Source organism: Cupressus sempervirens, chromosome 9, assembly GCF_028749045.1.
Source record: "Cupressus sempervirens isolate cs-2001-9-10 chromosome 9, ASM2874904v1, whole genome shotgun sequence".
Taxonomy (NCBI): domain Eukaryota; kingdom Viridiplantae; phylum Streptophyta; class Pinopsida; order Cupressales; family Cupressaceae; genus Cupressus; species Cupressus sempervirens.
Genome location: NC_143126.1, coordinates 444,300,140 through 444,314,365, shown reverse-complemented (window position 1 = coordinate 444,314,365; position 14,226 = coordinate 444,300,140).

Below are 14,226 nucleotides of genomic sequence, written 5' to 3'. Positions count from 1 at the left end.
ATTGGAAAACTTACGCTTTCCTCTAGATCTTATGGTAAACTTTCACAAATATTTTCTAAGAAAGACAGAGATATTATGCACTATAAGAGAACAACCTCTAAACATTTGGGTTCTCTTGGTGCTGAATACATGGAGTCCAACATCCTAGACTAGCTCTAAAAAGATGATAAAGATGATCTTATGAATATTCCTAAAGGTAAACATGTCAAAGTGCCTCCTATCATTCAAAGCATGGAATATCACAATACTAAACTTGGTGCTAATTATAGTGTAATAAGATATCCACTTGAATCTACAAGTTATCCCTGAGGAAAGGGATTGAGCTCCATCAAACCCAATGAAACCTTTACTGATAACTCTTGTTTAGTAGAAGCTAAATCTAACAATGATGAGGATAAATTATACAAAGTGTCTTTCCAATATATATAATATGACTTGATAACTATGTCCATGTCATAACTATCATCTACCTTTCCTCCCCAAAACTTTCCTTGTAAACCCTAACATGATTGATTGGGACCTACAAGACTCAATGCTAGCTCTAGATATTTATAAAATGGATGACGAACTGATGATCCTCTTTGGCCTATGAGACATCCAAGATTGTGAGCATGAGAAAAAATACAATGACAAATATGAATTTGGTATCCAAGTTAACACTCTTAGTTGCAAAAGTGAAAAAAAAATTATAAATTATAAAGCATCCTCAAGTGAAAACCCCTTTAGGCACTTTTGTATGAAGAAAAAAGAGAAATTAAAGGATGCATATACTAGTAAAACCCTCCTTAAGGTGCCATAAGAGGGAAAAGTTGGCTTTCCAATCATGACATTACCACTTGAAAAGTCCTTTATCTTGATTGAGGAAACTATATACTAGTAAATCTAGGTACAACTAAAAATCCTAAGATCACTTACATTACCACTACTTTGAATGAACAAGAATGCAAAAATGTGACTAAATTCCTTCTCAAAGGACAAATAAATTTTACATGGACATATAAAACCTTATTGTACACTACCTTTTAGTTTATCATAAAGAAAAAATGGTAGAGCCAAAATTATACAAGATGCATCCCCAAGTCGCACTATTGGTAAAAGCAGAACTCCAAAAGATGTTAGAAGCAAAGTTTATTTGACCAATTGACTATCCTAAATATGTTTCAAATATTTTACTAGTAGGTAAATCTACTGGGGGCATTTTTATATGCTCAAATTATGAAATCTTAATCATGTACGTCCTAAGGATGATTCTCCTCTCCCAAATATAGATATTATAGTGGATTTGGTAGTTGGACGTGAATTGTTATCTCTCATGGATATTATTTTAGGGTACAACCAAATCAAAATTACAGAAGAAGACCAATATAAAACATCATTTTGCACCCCTTGGGGAACATTTTTTTATTAGGTAATGCCTTTTGGCCTTAAAAAAATTTGGCAATACTTATCAACGCATTATGCCAATAATTTTTTATGACCTTCAACATCTAATCATGGAAGACTATGTGGATGACATCCTAGGAAAATATAAGACACGAGAATCACATATTTTTGTCCTTGCCATAATATTTGAAAGATTGGAGAAGCACCAGGTGTGGCTAAATCCTAAAAAGTGTGTCTTTCATGTACAATTAGGGAAATTGCTTAGTTACATTGTATCCAGAAGAGGATCTAGGTAGACCCCAAGAAAGTGAAAGATTTATTGGATATGCCTTATCCTACTACATTGAGACAATTCTACGTTTGACAAGTAAGATAATTTTCCATCAAAAGATTTATTTCTAAGCTTACAGATAATGTCCATTACTCATAAAAGACATCAAGTTCCTTTGGGGTATTCTCCAGTTATAATTTTTTGAACAACTAAAATAGCATCTAGATAATCCACTAGTGTTGGTCCCACAAGTCCAAGGCTAACCTTTTATCTTGTACATATCAGCTAGCTCATTTGTATTGGGTTCCCTCTTGGCACATCTAGATGATAATGGAAAGGAATGTGTAATTTATTATCTCAGCAAAATATTGGTTGGTTATGAATTGAACTATACTATAATTAAGAGAGCTTTCTTGGCTAAAGATTTTTGTACCTAAAAGCTACATCATTACATACTCAATCACACTACAAAACTAATTGCCAAGGTGGATCCTGTCAAATATCTTCTATCTAAATTTGAACTCACTAGTTGTGCTACTAAACAAATTTAAATAATTAGTGAACATGGCATTGTCTATTTAGAATGTAAGGCTATCAAGGGAAAACTTTTATTTGAACAACTTGTAGAAGCTCCCCTCTTAGGAGAGAATCCTTTTGTGGTTAATTTTCCAAATAAATCAATAATTAATATCTCCCCTAGTATGATGTGGAAGCTTTATTTCAATGGCTCTTTCATGCATAAAGGATTGGGGGCTAGAATCTTGGTTTTCATGCCATAAGGAGATCTCATTCCAAAGTCTTACAAACTAATTTTTTATGTACAAAAAATACTACTATGTATGTGGCCTTGGTAACAAGAGTTCATCAAGTTATTTTCTTGAACATTAAGAGATTTCTTGACTTCAATGACTTCCAATTGGTGATCGAACAAGTAATAAATGAATACTAGACTAAAGATGATAAGCTACTAGTTTAATGCAGAGCAATAGAGGATCTCAAACAACATTTTGTAGAGTTGATCTTTTAGAAGATTCCAAACACCAATAATAAATAAATTGACATAATGGTCACTATTACTTTGATTATTTTCGTGCCTGAACACAGTCCTAAATGCGAGTTTCTTGTTGAGAATCTCCTAGTTCCTATCTATGAGCAACCAAAATTTGAGTTGGTGCATGAAATTTTTGGTCTTGAGTCTCCCTGGTACATTGAAATTTATGCTTACCTTTTCCATGAAACCATCCTCATCACCCTTTCAATTAATCAATGTAAAACCTTCATTTTCTACACTTCCCAATATACTAGCATTGATGATACCCTTTTCTGAAAGAATTTTGATGAAACCCTCCTTCAATGTCTCAATTAAAAGGAAGCTAAGGCAATGTTAGAAGAGCTATGCCAAGGAATTTGTGGAGCCCATTCTAGATGACTAATTTTAGAAAATAAAGTTCTAAGAATAGGATACTATTGGCTTTCTGTGGAAGAAGATGCATATAGTTTTGTGAAAAGTTGTGTTTCTTTTCAGTAACATGGATATTTAATACACGCTCCCTCTCAAGAGCTTCAACCCACCATAACACCTCGGCCCTTCTCTTGATGGGGTTATGAACTTGTTGGCCTAATTTATCTAAATTCCTTGAATGGTCATAAGTACATTAATGTTTCTACTGAGTATTTTACAAAGTGGGTTGAGGCTATTCCACTTGCTTACACAGTGGGAAAATAGATTTCAATGTTTATCCTAAACTACAAGATCTTTCACTATGACATTCCTCAAGATATATTGACTCGTAACAAAGCCCCTTTAAAAAATGAGGAGGTCTCTACATTATGTAAGAAGTTTGGAATTTCCCAATACTACTCATATAAATACTTCCCCCAGGGAAATAGTCAAGTTGAGGATTAAAAAAACTATCTTGAAAATCCTACAGAAGATATTCAGTGATGTTAATCATGACTAGCACCTTCAACTTGCTCCTTCTCTTTGTATATGCACTCCCATAGGCAACACTCTATATTCTAGTATTTTTGGTTCTAAGTCTATCTTACCCATTGAAATAAAGATCTCTTCCCTCATAATTTCTCTCAAGAATATGATGGTTGAAGAAGAATACCAAGTTGCTTGCTTGTAAGAGCTACAACTCCTCAATGGGAGGTGCCTCGATACCTTAAACCACTTTTGTGTGTATCAAAATTGTTTGCATCTATAGTTTCACAAGAAGGTCAAACCTCATGAGTTTGAGGTTAGTGATCAATTCTTACAAGAAAACATGAGAAATCTTTAGAACTATGCAAAGAACATAATGTTTGAGCCTAATTGGCTTGGACCATTTATTGCCACAACTAAGTTTGGTTCTAGAGCCTGACATATTTCCTCTTCAGAGGGAGATCCAATCTCTAATATTTTCAATATTCAACACCTCAAGCACTTCTATGACTTATTTACAATAGTTTCTATGTAGATATTTTTTTACAAAAATCCTCAAAAGTCAGAAAATCATCAAAGTCCAAAAAAACAAAAAGATTCAAAAATCCAAAAATAGTACAAAGAAGTTCCTGAAGAAAATTTAAAAAGTAGAAAAGGTTCCTGAAAAAATTATTCCTCTGATGAAAACCTAGTAAATAGATGCCTTAGTAATAGATAAAAAATAATTCAAGAAAAGAAATAAAAATGAAAATAAAGAGAAATAATTCGTCTAATCGTGAACACTTGGCAATCAAGGGGTTTGGATAAGTACCATGGTGAAAACCTATTTCAAGTGTCATGCATAGAAAACTTGGATCCATTATCTATCATATTCATTCATCTGTTTTAATGAATTCCAAATAGGATGAAAGGATGCCAATACTAAATCCAAATTATACTAAGTACACAAGAAAGTCCTCTTTCATTCAATGCTTATTAACCCTATATATGTAATGTGAAAGTAAATTAAACCAAGTGATTAAATAACAAAGATGAATAGATATAGGAATAATTTGTATGTAATCAATCCAATTAAAGTGGAAAAATAGATCTATGATATAAGATGAAAAGAAAGTAGAAAAATGACCTCAAAATGTGCAAGGGAAAGTACCTTTCTGCTCAAAAAATTGTGGCTATAACTACTACAAGAAATCGACTATAGATCTAGAATTAGAACATAAAATCCTTAAAAAATAGATCTCTAGGTACAAGTAAATCAAAGTTACATATACTAGTAGGTTTACATGATGAAATACATGTTCCCAAAGTGCAAAAATAAAGTCGACATAGGAAATTCTAGAAAATCTTGACTTTAAGTCTCTACATTTGAATTCACAATTTTGATAACATGTTATTGCACACAAGAAAAGTTGATTTTTCTTGGTTTCTTGGGGGGTGGAGAGGGGCTTGCCTTGATCAAGCCCAAATTTAGGAATTAACATTGAAAGAGAAAATTATGTAAAATACTAAGACAAATACAATGATCCACCTTACTTAATAAAACCCTTGTTAGGAAGAATTTTATTATTGTTATATGATGTTGATGTTGAACCTTCAATACAAATGTAAGAAATCTCCAAAAATGCAATAGATCTCACCAATACCAAATCATGGAGCCATGGATGTAGATGCACACAAAGGAATGGGTGAATGCCATAATGTAATCTTCCCCCTTGATAACCAACAAAATGCTAGATCTTGAAGAGGAAATGCTCACAAAGGATCCTTGAATCTTGAAAGAACCTTGAATAATTGATAATTTCTTGAATGCCTTAAAAAATGTGCTAGTTTGAGTGTCCTTAAGAGTTCTTATGGTTTCTTCTTGATTTATAGTAGATGTGAAAATAGGGTTCCCAAGATTCCTTTAATACTAGTATTCGAGATTAAAAATAAAGCAAGCTAACGAGGTTACTCAATTTTCAAACTTAAATTCTTGATACAAAAATAGCTCCAAAATATAAAATTCCTAGGGTATAGATTGAATAGATCAACCTATATCATGGTTATCTCAAGGAGGGGTAACCCTGAGGTCTCAAAAATTGCATAGGTAGATTTTTTTTTTTAAAGGAAATAGAGTGGGAGAAAAGAAAATTTGAGAATAAATGCATCCATGGACCATAAAATCACTAAAGAATGGGAGCTAAAAGGTCTTAAATAGTGGATTAATCCATTTTAAGATAGTACATTTAGCCCCCATATTAGCAAGAGTATGACCTACCTCATAGTCACGGTAAAGGAGATCAAAAGAAAGAGTTGATCTTATCATCAATATTGAGACAAAGAAATGACAAAGACCCCAAAAAATTTGAGTATTCATCATATCCAATTTAATAATAAGGGATATTTTACTAAAAAGAGGAAAATAGAGAGAAAGTATAGTCAACTCGCCCAATAAGGTTTGTGTTCCTTATTGTGAACTACACAAAAAGGTGCACTACAACAAAAGATGACATTGAATAATCTAGAAAATGTGTTTGGAATAATAGTAAATTAATAAAAGTTTCATCCTCTAGGAATCCCATCTCCAAAAAGGGGAATAAAAAATGACCTAGGCATAAGGATGTGTGTTTCCTTAATGAATCAAAAACAAGATCAGGCTTCTTGAATTATTACTAATTCAAAGAATGATCCAAAATCAATGACGAGGCCTCTTATTCTATTAGTAACCTAAAGAGGGATAAATAAATAAATAATGGGGCATCCCAGACTATTTTTTAATCCAAATAGATATCAATAGAAAGGATCAAGCCTCTCAAACTATTAATGATTTGATAAAGGGATTCAAAAAGAGCTACAGGGATTAGATCCCCCAAACTATTAATAGTTTGATAAAGGGATAAAAATCCTATAAATAACAAACCATCAAAATGTGTGCATGCACAAGTGAGTGGAGTGTGCTATCCCATGTTAAAGCAACTAAAAATGCCTCAAAAAGAGAAATTTCTTCTAAAAAGGGTAGATACATCTACTAGAAATATTTCCACTATGAAATGCCATCAAGAGAGAACACTTCAATGAAAATATATACATGACAAAAGAGAGAGAAGAAGAGGGATATAACAAATTTGGAGTTTGTGATCATATGATAACGTGTAATATATTAAATGTTAAATTTCATCATTCCCCAAAGGAAGTAGAACTATAATATAGTGGATGTACAAACATGTAAAATATATGAGGAAGAGTCTTTTTGGGTTGGAAACATGGAGACCAAAAAGAATCAATACACCATCTTATGAGAATCTAAGAAGACTACATAAGGGTACATGCGAGAACAATAGTATATATACAACAAAACATGTAATGATATATGGAAGAAGAGAGATACAAATAGAAGAATATGCACAATATGTTCAATTACTTCATCACCTTGTGCCAATGGAGCAACAAGGATCATTTAAAGTAATCCACAAAAAACATAGTACAAGGAAAACTCAACTAACAAAGACTACCATTCTAATGAATTCTATTATTCCTCTTCAAGATTTCCACTTGCCTCCTCCCTCCCCCCATCTCAGTCTGTATTTTTAGGGAAAGGTAGGAAACTTGCAAAAGAAATAACATACAACAGAGTAGCAATAACAACTAGATCTGAGCAAAGACTTTAGTTCAAGCAATCGTGTTTGATAATAGTAGTAAGAACTAACTATTTAGAAAGAATGCTACATGAATCGTGATAAAATTCAGTAGTCTCATATTCATCATCACTAACATGTGCATTATCATTAGCATCAATAACCTCATTATCAAGAGTTTCTTCCTGGTAAAGACTAATCACACACAAAAAAAAAGATATGAATATATTCATCATGTTTATCCATTTACATGTTATTATTATGATTCACTTCCTCTAAGGGCTCAAGCATGGGTTGATCAAAGAAAGGAAAAGATTGATAAGATGGTGTAGTTTGAGAAGCAAGATTACGAGCTTTGTCTTTATCTTGATATTCTTTGCAACACTTACAAGTATGTTGATTAAAGACAGTACTACAAGACAAAATTGAAGGATTAAGATTAACATGCATAGGTTTTGAAGAGGGAACAACTATAGGTTGAGGTATGTCATGTAAAGGAGGAATAGAAGAAGCATGTAAGATAAATACTCAGGGATCAACCTTAGTGAGACTAAGCTCAAGAATCTCCTCTACCTTGAATTTCTAATAGGATCAATAAAGATGGTCAAGACAAGTGGTGGATTTTGTGGTAGAGAAGGCTAAAAGAAGTATGTTTCAACACAATTTTTAGGGAGATAAGGTTGATAAAGGGAACAATTGATAGTGACAATTTCTCTCTTTTGGGGAAATTTAAGGCATTTATGGATATGAGAAGCTAAAAATTGCATAGAAGAAAGCCATAGGATACCAAGCTTAACCTAAAATTTATCAAAAGTAGGGATTAATAAAAAGGTATTACCCACAACTTTAACATGGAGGATTACATGCAAAGATATAGAACCTCGTGGGAAATAAAAGAAACCATTACAAGTTTTAATCCACACTTTATATATCTCATAGGAATTCTTATGAAATATTTTTTTTAAATATGCTCTTAAGTGATAACATTAATTGTGGAAGAGGGAACAACCAAAGCACCATGGGAAGGTATATGAGAAACCCTAGTAGTAATCTAGTGAGGATCATTAGGTTCTTTACTCATCTTAGAATGATCAAAGGTGATAGGAAGTGAGATTTAGGTTCATGTGGAGGAAAATTCCAAGGTTGAGATTGAAATTCAACATGATTAACTACATGATTAGATTATTATGCCTTGTCATCATGAGTTATATTAGTAACAAGAGAAGAAGGGTTAACAATGACATTTTCTAAAAGTGAAGGTAAAGGATTAGTGTAAATTTGCAAGTTCTAATTAGGAGGTGCAACATATTTATTTGTATTATCAACCTCAACAAAAAAAAATATAGAGTTAGAATATAAAATATCTTGAATAGAACTTTTCAAAGATTAATACCTTTGAGTATTATGGCCATATTGACAATGAAGTAGAAAAAAAGATTTTTGATCAAATGATTTAGGAATTGGTTTGCTAGTGTCAATGGGGCATATAGGAGGAATTTTAATAATATTATAATTAATCAACTTGAACATCACCACATGCAAAGGTTCAAATAAAGTAGTGTACTTCAGATTAGGATGATATATAGAGAAAAAAGTAGTATTACCTTTAGATGTGGTTGCAACTTGATCATGTATTGTATCACATGAGCCATTGTAGTGGTGCTCTCAAGATGACTTATGTGTAATTGATAATGGTGAAGCATTACAAAAAGATTTGAGAAGGAAGTATACTAAGTACAGAGGATCTTATCTATACTAACTTTTTGTAAATCAGAAATAAAAATAAGCTAAATATCATGATCAACCACAAGATAATATATTTGAGCATACATGTGTTTGAATCTACTAATAAAGTTACTAACTCTTTCTTTAACATTCTATTTACAAAGCATTAATTAGTTAAATTATTTGAAGACCAATATTGTTTTTAAATTGTTGAATAAAAGCATTGGCAATCTTTTAAATGGAATCAATAGAATAAAGAGGTAAAGAGCAATACCATTGAAAATATTTGTCCCTAAATGTTTGCATGAAAAACTTAGTTATGATCCTAAAGTCGTGATAAAAATCACTATATATAGTTTGGAAAGTTCTAATTTGAATCACAAGATCACCCTTACCATGATACGTCTCAAGACAAGGTATCTCAACATGTTACAAACAACAACAAGAAGCATGTCTAGAGAGAGAAGATTAGCAATATCACATGTAGGAATGTTGTACTTAGATTGAGTGAGTTGATCCACTTGTTATTGCAAAGGCGAGGTAGTTTAAAGTAGGCTACTAATGGTGGGATTGAAAGATGCAATAGTAGGCATAAACACATTAGATATCTTGGCAATATTGAACTGTAAGAAGTAGAGGGAATATTAAAAGTGGTAGGTGGAAGATTGGAAGAAATAGAAGAGGATTGAAATATGTAAAGGGCACGACATTATATGAAGGAAATGAAGAAGGTATGAAAGTAGGAGGAACACTCATGGGAAGTGTGGGGCTAGGAAGACCAAAACATACGGGATGAGATACTTGTTTAGAAGTAGTCATAAGAAGTGGCACATAAGTGGGAATGCTAGGAATGGAAGTTTAAATGAGAATGGAAGGTTGGACAAGAGTGGAAGGATAATTGAATCCTAACTCTTGAGCATATTTTGTCAAAGGCTTGGCATGAGTAATAATGAGATGAGATATGCCATGAAAAATGTTAATGTTATTATCGTCATGATTAATAAGTTCCTTTAAATCTTTAATAATGACAACACTATGAGGAATTTGATTCTCTTACACAAGCCAATTTTCTAGTTTGTCATATAAATGAGTGATCTTTTCAACTTGGTGTGGAGGAACACTTGAGGCTTCACCTTCATCATGGGAAGAGTGAGAATATTTTCTCTCCATGACAGGGTTAAGAAATGAGTGAAAATGTTGATATCATCATGGGTCCTACAAAATAAAGATGAATCATGATCAAAAGAGGTCATGAGTCTATGGCTTCTTCTAATGAGAATGCTATAGGTTAGACTTAATGTGATCAATCTTATAAAATGAAATATTACAAAAGGGAATCTATTGAGATCTCACCACAAAAAAGAAGATATTGTTGATAATAGATTGAAGAAGCTAATCAAAGAGGGAGATTGTAAAGGGAGATTGTTGAGAACATACAAGTATGATCAATATGCTTCAATCATTATTTTTTCACCGATGTAAAACCTGCTATTTGCTGGTAAGACAACTTCTTATATGATTTAAGTACTATTACTTAGATGATTGATGAAGAGGAATTGATCAAAAGATGTAACAATAGCACCTAAAGGAAAGGTTGAGTTATGATTATGTAATGAAGTACAAGAATTAGTTAAGACAGTAATGACATGATGTATTGATAATCTACTTAATGTTACAAAGGTTGGTTACACAAAGAAAGTTTAGAAGAACAAGTTACACAAAGTTTTTCTACCAAGCTTGACCAAGTGGAAAGTAGGTGTTGAAAAAAGTTAGTGCAAGATGAGCAAAAAATCAGTTGGAGCCAAGTAAATGCTTATTCTAGTGTATGCCAAGTAGAATAGTGGATGTTGAGTAAAGTTTAGTTGATGCCGAGCACTAGTAAACTCTAATTCATGTCAATTAATTTCACAATGGATGCTAAGCAACACAATGTGTGTTGAGCATCAGAAGTTTGATAATGTCGAGCTTTGCATTATTTAAAAGATCGTGAATTTGATGAATCTGAGTTGACAAGTTTGTTTCTTGGATTACATGAACCAGGTGGAAGAAAAGGTCGATGAGCTAGTGGCATAGACTTCAAGGTAAACTATTTTTATGAGAATTCAAAGTGGATTCTAGGAGAAGTTTCTAGAAGAGATATGGAATGTGGAGTAGATACATTGTATCCTACCTAATCCATCTTAACCTTAAATTGGATGATGGAGAATGAGAAGCAAAATATCTTAATTTCCTATCTATAGGAATGGCTAGTCATGAAGCAATGTTGTCATGTGCAAGAACCTAAGGAAGACAAGGGGTCAAAAGTTTTGCTTCATCAAGTGACCTAAGAGAAGAGTCTATAATGGCACGTTAAGCAACAATTCTTAAGGATATGAATGCTTAAAGGGTGAACAAGCTATCAAAGCTGCAATGTATGAAGGTCAAGTAGAACGAAGGACTGAACAGTGATCTATAATCTGCAAATCAAGTTGTAAGTTGTATCAGATCAAAGCCTTACTATTACTTTCTAACAATTGTATTAGTCTAGGGTAAATCCTTTGGATTAAGGTTGACCTAATAGTCATTTGTAAATCCTTTAACAGGGTGACATTCCAAGTGAATGGTCTAAAGTCCTCTAACAAGGCTCACTCCTAACAAGGTGATTGAAATCCTTTAATAGGGACACATTTAATAGTGTATATTGTAACCTTTAAAAGGGTTGGCCTTTCATAGGGCATCACTTCAGAAGAGTGAAAAGAGTAGCATGTTACTGGTGGTTTTTCCCAAATTGGGTTTCTATGTAAATCATTGTGTCAAGTGTGTTGATGAGTTTGTTATGTTTCATGTTTACATTTCTGCAAGTTGATTTGACAGTAGCCTACAAGTTTTAAGTGATTGCATAATCTTATGGATGCATGAATGAGTATAAATGTTTTATGGGTTCACTAAGCTATGAAAAGTTTTATTTATACATCTAGACCTTGGATAACTGATTCATCCCCCCTCTCAGTTATTCTAAAGTATTCCAACAATTGGTATCAGAGTCATCTACTTAAGAGGACTAGTTTGAAGGTACTAGAAGCACAAAGATCAAGATGTCAAAAAGAGAAGTACCCAAGCTTAATAGAGATAACTTTCTTGCATAGAAAATTTTGATGAAGCTACACCTTGGAGGACTTGGAGATCATGCACAATCTACCATCATTGTTGAGCATGTTGATCCTTTTGGTGCCCCAACTATTGAGGATATGAAAAATAAGAAAGAACACAACCAGGCAATGCTAGAAATTGCCTCTACCCTAAGTTATGCTAAATTTGATGATATCAAAGGTCTTGACAGTGCAAAGAAAATGTGGGATGCCCTAGCCACTATCTATGGAGGAGATGCAAATGTTCTAAGAGCCAAAGCTAAAAGTCTTAGAGGTAAGTTTGATGGTATGAGAGTGGAAGAAGGTGAAAATATTGCTCAATATGTTGAAAGGATAAAAGAAGTTGTTAATGCAATAAGAGGAGCTACTGGTAAATTAGATGACTATATTATACTTAACAAAGTCTTAAGGACACTATTTTCTATATATGTTATTAGAGTTTCTACAATTCAAGAACTGAGATGTATTCTAGAGAATGATCTACCACTTGAAGATTTGGTAGGTAGGCTCACTACTTTTGAGCTATCTAGCTTTGATAATTACAAACTTGAAAAGGTTGATTTTGCTTTCAAAGCTAAAGTGTCATTGAAGGAACCTGATGAGAAGAAGAAGAAGAAAAAAATAAAATGTATCTAGTGATAGTGATATAGATGAGGAGGATGTTGACCAACTTGAAGCACTACTGGCAAGAAGATTCCACAAAGGTAAAGGAAAGTTCAAAGGTAAGTTACCTATAATTTGTTTCAATTGCAATGAGGTTGGTCATATTGCTGCTAGATATCCAGAAAAGAAGAACTATAGAGGTGGTGACAAATACAAGAGTAGAAGATATGAAGATAGCAAGGACTAAAAAGACAAAGGCAAGAAGTCATGCTACATAGTTGAAGAGGAAACAAAGGATGATTCTGATGAACATGATGATGAAGTGGTGTATGTTGCAATGAAGGATGAATTTGATGAAATGAGGCAATTGCACTTGTGACTTGTGTGAACAAGAATGATAGATGGATCATTGATAGTGCATGTTTACATCACATGATTGGAGACAAAAGTAAGTTCATTACCCTAAATTTTTATGATGGAAATAGTGTAAGATTTGGTAATGATGCACCATGTTTGATAAAAGGAAAAGGTTCTATCAAGATCATAGATAAGATATTATGTGACAATGCTTATTATGTTGAAGGACTTAACTATAATTTGTTGAGTGTGTCACAACTAAATAATTTGAGATGAAAGGTTGAGTTTTAAAACAAGATTGCTAAGATATATGACACTGATGGGAAACTAATTGGAAAGGGTGATCAAACTAAGAGTAATCTATTCTATCTTGATATAGAGGATGCTACTTGTCTTGTTGTAAAATTTGATGATGTATGGCTATGGCACAAGAGATTATGTCATGTTAATTTTGATAACTTGGTTAGTATTAGTAAGATGAAAAAGGTTAGAGGTTTGCCTAAGTTGAAGAAGCCTAATAATGTAATGTGCAAACAATGTTAGTTAGGCAAAATGACAAAGTCAAGTTTTAAGGGTAAAACGTATACCTCTAAAGGAATACTAGAGATTGTTCATAATAACTTGTGTGGACCAATTTATGTGCAAAGCTTCAAATAAGATAAGTACATTATGTTGCTTGTTGATGATTATTCTAGAATGATGATAGTTATGTTTCTAAAACAAAAATTTGATGCTTTTCAAATATTTAGGTGGTACTTCGCAAGAGTTGAGAAGGAAATAAGTAAAATTATGAAGTGTTTGAGATTTGAAAGAGGAGGAGAATTCACATCAAATGAGTTTGAGATGTTCTGTAATGATAGAGGAATCAAAAGACATACATCTGCCCCTAGAACCCCTTACAAAATGGAATCACTGAAAGAAGGAATAGGTCTATAATGGACTATGCTAGAACACTCATGATGGAGAAGAATGTTTCTCTAAAATACTGGAGAGAAGCTATAAGTACAACTGTCAATACCTTAAATCGTGTGCAAATCAAGAAAGGTACTCATTCAACACCTTTTGAACTATGGTAGGGATACTCACCCAATGTGAAATATTTTAAGGTATTTGGAAGGAAGTGTTACATTCTTAAAGATGTCAGGAATGGTAAACTTGATGCAAAAAGTGAGGAAGGTATATTCCTAGGATATTCCACAAGAAGTAAAGCTTATAAGT